The sequence below is a fragment of the Palaemon carinicauda genome, chromosome 17 (assembly GCF_036898095.1).
Source record: "Palaemon carinicauda isolate YSFRI2023 chromosome 17, ASM3689809v2, whole genome shotgun sequence".
Classification (NCBI taxonomy): Eukaryota; Metazoa; Arthropoda; class Malacostraca; order Decapoda; family Palaemonidae; genus Palaemon; species Palaemon carinicauda.
The window spans coordinates 32,788,480-32,798,479 of record NC_090741.1 but is presented as its reverse complement, the minus strand read 5'-3'; the positions used below and the strand labels follow the sequence as shown (position 1 = coordinate 32,798,479).

The window sequence follows — 10,000 nt, the reverse complement described above, 5'->3', positions numbered from 1 at the left end:
GGCCGCTGTAAAGTTGACTTTCTAAGAAATGTACCAAGCGAGTGATAAGTGCGTCAGTTATAGTTCCTGACTCTCTCTCTAGAGTCCTTGGATTGGCAGAGCGAAGATTCGTCAGCGTGCTTTGTCGGTCTTTCGAACAGTTGTGTAGTTGTTGGTGACCAGTTCGTTGTGTCGAGTTGATTTTTATTTGTGTAAGTGTCTAAGGTTTTGAAATAGTTTGGCGTTTAGTAGAGGCCTGTTGATATATGCAAGGTATTCTTGTCTACACTGAATTTATTTCAAATGCCAATTTTTTAACCTTGACATTCAGGTGTTATAAGTTCTGTCTAATGTACGTGTACTGAATAGTATTTTTTTTTTTTTTTTTTGTAACTTTGTTTATTTCCACTTTTAGGTGTCAGGTTGTGGTACCCCGATTACCTGTGCGTTTCAAGCTGATAATCCTAATGGAAATTGTTCTTGATTTAAGAGTTCGTGACACCTGTATTACCTTTCCGTACAGTTCAACCTCTAGCTACATACAATTGAGACTGACTGGTGACAACGCTGGAACCTGGTGAAGTATTTTTCAATCTGAATTGAAAGGCAAGTATTATTCTATGGTTTGTTTTTAACCCCCTTTGAAGCAAGCTAGTCCTCCCCGATTGGGGGCGGCGCCCCCAATCGTGGGAGGACGTTCCCTGTGGCACACGGTAGACCGTTGAAGGTCTACCGTGTGCTACAGGGAGGCTTGCTTCTAAACCCTTTAGTTTTAAGTTTGGTGAGTATTCTACTTTTTGTACGTTTATTTAGGTTCTGCAGTTCACTTGAAGCCTGTTAATCTCATATTTAAAGTAGTTATTTTCTTAGGATCTATAAATCATATAGTCTCCTTCGCTTTTTCTTCAAATTCAGCTAAGATGGCTTATAAGACTTATTCTAAGTTTCAAGTATATGTATCGAAGTTGTTGTACAAAATTGGTAAACTTTTATCATGCTGTTAATATATTTCTTAATACTACAGACTTTTAAGATGTTTGTCAATTTATTTATTTAGGGTTTCCCAACTCTTAAAAGGAACATTTCTGATACTTTACACTTTTCAGATTGGATGGTGCGACTTCAGGACAAGACGATTCAAGGACTGGATTTTGAGGATCTGAAACTTTTATTCTGGTATAGTTTGGGTTGCTGGAAGATTGTTGCTGAAAGTTTGTTGCTGGATATCCGGCCTGAAGACTTAAGTCCTGTCAAGAACTTTTATAAAAATTTGTATATTGTCCATGGGAGTTTTGGAAATAATTTTACTGGAAGACTGGCTAACTAGAGTTGTTAGTAATTCCTTTAAATAGGTTACTAGTAAGTTTAACGGCAAAAACCTAATTTGCAAATTTTATGGTGGACACTTAATGTTAGCAATGTTGATGAAGAAAATTCTGCTTTTTGCCAAATTTAGGTATTCCGGCAGATAAAATCCTGCGATATTAGCCATTAAAATATCAAAACTGTTTGATTTGATATTTGACTTTTAAGTACTGTCTAGTAATTGAAATTTATTTATATTTAATTGATGGTTGTTTGAAGCCCCATTCCTTTATTAATGTTGGTTTATGGTCTTCAAATAAATTTCTTTTTACTACTTGGTTGTGCTATTACTGAAATGTTGAAAATTAAAGGTGTAATTTTATAGTTTTGGTCTTGGTTTAAACTTTTGAAATGATTATTTAATTTGGTCTATTTTGCATAATTAAAACTCAGTTTCTTAAAGCTAATTACTTTTTAATAAGGAAGCTACATGAAGTTTCTAAGTCTGTATATGAAAAGAGTTTTTCTAAACTAATCACTTGTAAGGATTTCAAAAGGGAAGCCGTATTGCCTTCTTGTTCAAAGACTCACCGATTAAAAATAAATTTAAATCTGGGGCTTCTTTGAAAGCTGAACTAAAACTCATTTTAATAATTGCTTATTTACTTTTTGCATAAATTTTAGCGTAGCTTTAACAAACGAACTGGGTAACTTACTGCAAGAATTTTGCTACAAAGGGTTTGTGACCTCTCTTAAAAAAAGAAAATTTTTAACCTGTGCTATGCTCGAAAATAATGTTTACTGGTTAAAACTCGACATATTGGTGGAAGTATATTTTGCTTGGTAGAACTAGATATTTTTTTTCTAAACTCTAAGAGTTTAGAAAACTTGTGGTAAATCGATAGAGAAGGTATAAACTTGGATAATACTCTGGTGGATCCAAGGAGTGGGCTGGGGGTCTTACCTTGGGTTTGTGACCTCCCTCTTAAAAAAAAAAAAAAAAAAAAAAAATTTAACCTGTGCTATGCTCGAAAATAATGTTTATCGGTTAAAACTCGACACATGGGTGGAAATATATTTTGTTTGATGTAGTTATTTACTACCTTGTTGCATTTTAAGTTTTCCTAGGACGTTGCCCTTGCTCAACACATTTTTGGACATTTTATGAAACGATTTTTTTGAAAGCTTGACGGTGCATAATGATATCATGTAGTGCACTTATTATGTCCTGCATCATAACGTGTACTGGGCTTACTGGAAGATATTAATATCTGACCTCTTCTCCCACAATATCATCTACTTATGAACCATAGGTACAATAGGAAGCATGATATAAATACATTTGTTTACTAAATAAAATAATTTGCCAAAATAAAAGAATATGAGTCCTGTTAACCGTTTTATAAGACGTTTGTGCTTATTTGCTACTTCACAGACGTTTAAGTTTGGCAATTGAAGAACAGGCACGTGGGAATAGCTATCAAAAGGCAGTTGGTGTACAGACAAGTGGGAATTGTCATCTCAAGGCAATTGAAGAACAGAAAAATGGGAATTGCCAATTAAGGGCAGTTGATGAACAGACACGTAGGAATGGTCATCACAAGGCAATTGTTGAACAGACGACTGCATTTTGCAATCTCAAGGCAATTGAAGAACAGACAAGTGAGAATTGCCATCAAAAGGCAATTGTTGAACACAACTGGGATTTGCCATTTCAAGGCAATTGATGAACAGAAAGCGGGAATTGCCATCTCTAGACAACTGGAGAACAGACAAGTGGGAATTGCCCTCTCTAGGCAATTGACAGAGAATTGGGAATTTCCATCTCAAGGCAATGGAAGTACAGACAAGTGGGAATTACCATATCGAGGCAATTAAAGATCAGTTAAGTGGGTATTGCCATCTCAAGACAAGTGAAGAACACACAAGTGGGAATTGCTATCTCAAGACAAATGAAAAACACACAAGTGAGAATTTCTACCTCAAGGCAATTGGAGAACAGACAAGTGGGAATTCCCATATCAAGACAATAAAAGAACACACAAGTGGGAATTGCTATCTCAAGGCAAATGAAAAACAGACAAGTGAGAATTTCCACCTCAAGGCAATTGGAGATCAGACAAGTGGGAATTGCCATCTCAAGGCAACAGAAGAACAGATAAGTGGGAATTGCCATCTCGAGGTAATTGAAGACCAGACAAGTGGGAATTGCCATCTCAAGGCAATTGAAGAAAAGGCAAGGGGGAATTGCCATCTCAAGGCAATTGAAGAACAGAAAAATGGAAATTGCCATCTCAAGGCGATTGATGAACAGACAAGCGAAAATTGCCATCTCAAGGCAATTGGAGAACAGACAAGTGGGAATTGCCCTCTCAAGGCAATGGAAGAACAGACAAGTGGGAATTGCCATATCAAGACAATTAAAGAACAGACAAGTGGGAATTGCCATCTCAAGACAATTGAAGAACAAACAAGTGAGAATTGCCGTCTCAAGGCAAATGGAAAACAGACAAGTGGAAATTTCACATCAAGGCCATAGGAGAACAGACAAGTAGGAATTCAAGAACAGATAAGTGCGATTAGCTATCTCACAGCAATTAAAGAAAAGACAACTGGGAATTGCCATATCAAGGCAACTGAAAAACAGAAAAGTGGGAATTGCCATCTCAAGGCAATTGATGAACACACAAGTGAGAAGTGTCATCACAAGGCAATTGATGAACAGACAAGTGGGAATTGCCCTCTCAAGGCAATTGAAGAACAGACAAGTGGGAATTGCCCTCTCAAGGCAATTAGAGAACAGACAAGTGGGAATTGCCCTCTTAAGGCAATTGAAAGATAGACACGTGGGAATTGCCATCTCAAAACAATTGAAGAACCCACAAGTGGGAATTGCCATTCCAAGGCAAATAAAAAAACAGACATGTGGGAGTTGCCCCCTCAAGACAATTGGAGAACAGACAAGTGGGAATTACCATATCAAAGGTATTGAAGAAAAGTTAAGTGGGAATTGTCATTTCAAGGCAAATAGAAAACAGACAAGTGGGAATTGCCATATCAATGGAATTGAAGAACAGAAGTGTAAATTGTCATCTCAACGCAAATAGAGAACAGACAAACGGGAATTGCCATATCAACGCAAATGAAGAACAGACAAGTGGGAATTGCCATCTCAAGGCAATTGAAGAACAAACAAGTGGGAACTGCCCTATTGAAGAACTGATGAGTGGGAATTGCCATCTCAAGGCAATTGAAGAACTAACAAGTTGGAATTGCCATATCAAGTCAATTGAAGAACAGACAAGTGGGAATTCCCATCTCAAGGCAATTGAAGAACAGACAAATGGGAATTGCCATATCATGGTTATTGGAGATCAGACAAGTGGGAATTGCCATCTCAAGGCAATTGAAGAACAGACAAATGGGAATTGCCATACCAAGGTTATTGGAGACCAGACAAATGGGAATTGCCATATCAAGGCAATTGAAGAACAGACAAGTGGGAATTCATTCTCAAGGCAATTGAAGAACAGACAAGTGGGAATTCCCATCTCAAGGCAATTGAAGAACAGACAAATGGGAATTGCCATATCAAGGTTATTGGAGACCAGACAAGTGGGAATTGCCATATCAAGGCAATTGAAGAACAGACAAGTGGGAATTCCCATATCAAGTCAATTGAAGAACAGACAAGTGGGAATTCCCATCTCAAGGCAATTGAAGAACAGACAAGTGGGAATTCCCATCTCAAGGCAAATGAAGAACAGACAAGTGGGAATTCCCATCTCAAGGCAATTGAAGAACAGACAAATGGGAATTGCCATATCAAGGTTATTGGAGACCAGACAAGTGGGAATTGCCATATCAAGGCAATTGAAGAACGGACAAGTGGGAATTCCCATATCAAGTCAATTGAAGAACAGACAAGTGGGAATTCCCATCTCAAGGCAATTGAAGAACAGACAAATGGGAATTGCCATATCAAGGTTATTGGAGACCAGACAAGTGGGAATTGCCATATCAAGGCAATTGAAGAACAGACAAGTGGGAATTGCCATCAAAAGGCAATTGTTGAACACACAACTGGGATTTGCCATTTTAAGGCAATTGATGAACAGAAAGCGGGAATTGCCATCTCTAGACAACTGGAGAACAGACAAGTGGGAATTGCCCTCTCTAGGCAATTGACAGAGAATTGGGAATTTCCATCTCAAGGCAATGGAAGTACAGACAAGTGGGAATTGCCATATCAAGGCAATTAAAGATCAGTTAAGTGGGAATTGCCATCTCAAGACAAGTGAAGAACACACAAGTGGGAATTGCTATCTCAAGACAAATGAAAAAAACACAAGTGAGAATTTCTACCTCAAGGCAATTGGAGAACAGACAAGTGGGAATTCCCATATCAAGACAATAAAAGAACACACAAGTGGGAATTGCTATCTCAAGGCAAATGAAAAACAGACAAGTGAGAATTTCCACCTCAAGGCAATTGGAGATCAGACAAGTGGGAATTGCCATCTCAAGGCAACAGAAGAACAGATAAGTGGGAATTGCCATCTCGAGGTAATTGAAGACCAGACAAGTGGGAATTGCCATCTCAAGGCAATTGAAGAAAAGGCAAGGGGGAATTGCCATCTCAAGGCAATTGAAGAACAGAAAAATGGAAATTGCCATCTCAAGGCGATTGATGAACAGACAAGCGAAAATTGCCATCTCAAGGCAATTGGAGAACAGACAAGTGGGAATTGCCCTCTCAAGGCAATGGAAGAACAGACAAGTGGGAATTGCCATATCAAGACAATTAAAGAACAGACAAGTGGGAATTGCCATCTCAAGACAATTGAAGAACAAACAAGTGAGAATTGCCGTCTCAAGGCAAATGGAAAACAGACAAGTGGAAATTTCACATCAAGGCCATAGGAGAACAGACAAGTAGGAATTCAAGAACAGATAAGTGCGATTAGCTATCTCACAGCAATTAAAGAAAAGACAACTGGGAATTGCCATCTCAAGGCAATTGATGAACACACAAGTGAGAAGTGTCATCACAAGGCAATTGATGAACAGACAAGTGGGAATTGCCCTCTCAAGGCAATTGAAGAACAGACAAGTGGGAATTGCCCTCTCAAGGCAATTAGAGAACAGACAAGTGGGAATTGCCCTCTTAAGGCAATTGAAAGATAGACACGTGGGAATTGCCATCTCAAAACAATTGAAGAACCCACAAGTGGGAATTGCCATTCCAAGGCAAATAAAAAAACAGACATGTGGGAGTTGCCCCCTCAAGACAATTGGAGAACAGACAAGTGGGAATTACCATCTCAAAGGTATTGAAGAAAAGTTAAGTGGGAATTGCCATTTCAAGGCAAATAGAAAACAGACAAGTGGGAATTGCCATATCAATGGAATTGAAGAACAGAAGTGTAAATTGTCATCTCAACGCAAATAGAGAACAGACAAACGGGAATTGCCATATCAACGCAAATGAAGAACAGACAAGTGGGAATTGCCATCTCAAGGCAATTGAAGAACAAACAAGTGGGAACTGCCCTATTGAAGAACTGATGAGTGGGAATTGCCATCTCAAGGCAATTGAAGAACTAACAAGTTGGAATTGCCATATCAAGTCAATTGAAGAACAGACAAGTGGGAATTCCCATCTCAAGGCAATTGAAGAACAGACAAATGGGAATTGCCATATCATGGTTATTGGAGACCAGACAAGTGGGAATTGCCATCTCAAGGCAATTGAAGAACAGACAAATGGGAATTGCCATACCAAGGTTATTGGAGACCAGACAAATGGGAATTGCCATATCAAGGCAATTGAAGAACAGACAAGTGGGAATTCCATCTCAAGGCAATTGAAGAACAGACAAGTGGGAATTCCCATCTCAAGGCAATTGAAGAACAGACAAATGGGAATTGCCATATCAAGGTTATTGGAGACCAGACAAGTGGGAATTCCCATATCAAGTCAATTGAAGAACAGACAAGTGGGAATTCCCATCTCAAGGCAATTGAAGAACAGACAAGTGGGAATTCCCATCTCAAGGCAATTGAAGAACAGACAAGTGGGAATTCCCATCTCAAGGCAATTGAAGAACAGACAAATGGGAATTGCCATATCAAGGTTATTGGAGACCAGACAAGTGGGAATTGCCATATCAAGGCAATTGAAGAACGGACAAGTGGGAATTCCCATATCAAGTCAATTGAAGAACAGACAAGTGGGAATTCCCATCTCAAGGCAATTGAAGAACAGACAAATGGGAATTGCCATATCAAGGTTATTGGAGACCAGACAAGTGGGAATTGCCATATCAAGGCAATTGAAGAACAGACAAGTGGGAATTGCCATATCAAGGTTATTGGAGACCAGACAAGTGGGAATTGCCATCTCAAGACAATTGAAGAACTGGCAAGTGGGAATTGCTATCTCAAGGCAATTGAAGAACTGACAAGTTGGAATTGCCATGTCAAAGCATTTGTAGTACTGACAAATGGGAATTGCGATATCAAGGCAATTGAAGAACAGACAAGTGGGAATTGCCATCTCGAGGCATTTGAAGAACAAACAAGTGGGAATTGCCATCTTAATGCAATTGAAGAACAGACAAGTGGGAATTTCCATCTCAAGGTAATTGAAGAGCAGAAAAGTGGGAATTTCCATCTCTAGGTAATTGAATAACAGACAAGAGGGAATTGCCATCTCAAGGTAATTAAGGAACTGGCAAGCTGGAATTGCCATCTCAAGGCCATTGGAAAACAGACATGTTGGAATTAATAACTTAAAATTGTATATTCATGTAACGCTAAACCCATCAGCTATTTTCATGGAACTCGCATGCTATTTTTCTATCATCCTTTGAAGCAAAATATTGGAAAATATCTACGAATAAAAGTAAAACCATCCAGTCATGATATCTCTATGTTATTCATATATCAGATACAATGGGTAGAAAAAGACTCGTAAAATGATAAATAATTCAAGTTTGTCTGGGTAAAATGAATTCGTATAACCTTTCCACTGATTGAATTTATTAAAAGTAGTGTCAACTAGTTTCAAAGGTTTAGATTTTTTTCTGAATATAAGGAAAGGCGAAGGTTTTATTTTATCGAGAACATTTTGCATTTAGTATTTTTCCAAAAATGCTTCCATTCTTTTTTTTTTCGGTACAAGAATTTCGATTTTGATGGCGCACTGCGGCATTTGTTAATTGAGTTGCATCTGTCACTGGAGCTTTGATTGGTTGGACCACTTTCTTTACTCTCTCTCTCTCTCTCTCTCTCTCTCTCTCTCTCTCTCTCTCTCTCTCTCTCTCTCTCTCTCTCTCTTTGTTAAGGCATTTGAATTTGCGGGAAAAATTGAAATCGAGAAAAAACGAAATCGCGGAAAAAGCGAAATCGCGAAAAAACTGAATTCGCGGAACATTCGAATTCTAAAGTATACAGAATTGCGGAGATTTTTCGCTGTGTAGTTCCTCTGTCATGTAACACTTATTCATAAAACCAATTGAATTCTTACCAGCTATACTTTCTCACTGTTAAATCTACCAACATATCACGCCTTGCTCCTCCTCATACGACCTAAAGCCTAATCTAAAGAGAATCTTTTTTTCACATGATTTCTCTCCCAAGTAGCCACATTCATGTTCCCCTTTGGAAACCACCCATTTCCAACAATCAGAGACCTTTCCCACACACATATTTCCTTAAGACTTCCTTCATTCTTATTCGCCTCAGGAACACCATGTCTGCTCACAGTGCCATCTCTTTCTCTGTCACCTCCCTTTGCATTTAAATTACCCATATATAGCCTACCACGGAGCTCTTCCATATAAATAATGTTTTTCATATTCTAGGTTATATCCCGTATCAGAAAGGATACCATTAAGTATATTTAGCTTTTTATCTGAGCGATGTTTTTCTTTTTTTTTTAAATATTGTTGTTCGGTGGTAATGGAAAATGAATTTGTACAATATTCTATTCAGACTCATCAAGATTCTTGAGCGTGGTTGTTACTAGGGACTAAATTAAAATGTAAAGGGGTTTTTATTAGCTCCTTATAGGCCTTCCTTTAGGCCTAACGCCCTGGTAGCTAGGGTTACTTGATCCATGTATCCTTATAAGCTGATATCTTATGAAGAAAAACGTTCGAGAAGTATTAATCTTTAAGAGGGTTGTATAAAATTATGAACGCCCCCCCCCCAAAAAAAAAGGCATTTAAATGCATTCAGTTATTTTTTTCTGAAAGTAATTTTATAAGGAAATCTTTGTAATATAACTTCACATTTAAGATTTCTTTTTTAGATTATGTGCAACAAGTTGAAGTTAGATCAAATTCTTACTGCAGAAAACTGCGTTTTAATACTTCGAGTTCCTTTTTTCCTGAAAATAACTTTATCCGGGAAATCTTTGTATTGTAATCCCATATTTAAGAATGTTTTATTTTAGACTATTTGCAGCAAGTAGTTTAGATCTAAAAGGACACATGATGAATATACGGAATTTTTTGTTGGTGAAATCTTATTTCTTTTAATAGTTCTGCGGTATTATCAAAGAAGGATTTATTGGTTCAGATAATCAATTGCTCTTTTTTTCTACAAAATTTAGTATTAAATGTAAATAAATATAAGTAGCTATTCTGCCTTACGGAACTGAATATATCCGATAAAGCTACTTAAATACAACGTTCTGTTTTTTTTTTTT

At 37.8% G+C, this 10,000-nt stretch overlaps 2 long non-coding RNA genes across 3 annotated transcripts in view; one reads left to right on the top strand and one right to left on the bottom strand.

The window, feature by feature from the left end:
• The window catches only part of LOC137656649 (uncharacterized), a 228,383-nt gene that overhangs the window by 60,691 nt on the left and 157,692 nt on the right, over positions 1 to 10,000 (bottom strand). The window lies entirely within an intron of this gene.
• LOC137656019 (uncharacterized) lies at positions 138 to 2,016 on the top strand. Its single transcript, XR_011046911.1, has 3 exons — positions 138 to 191; positions 395 to 585; positions 1,086 to 2,016. It is a non-coding gene; the product is annotated as an uncharacterized lncRNA (long non-coding RNA).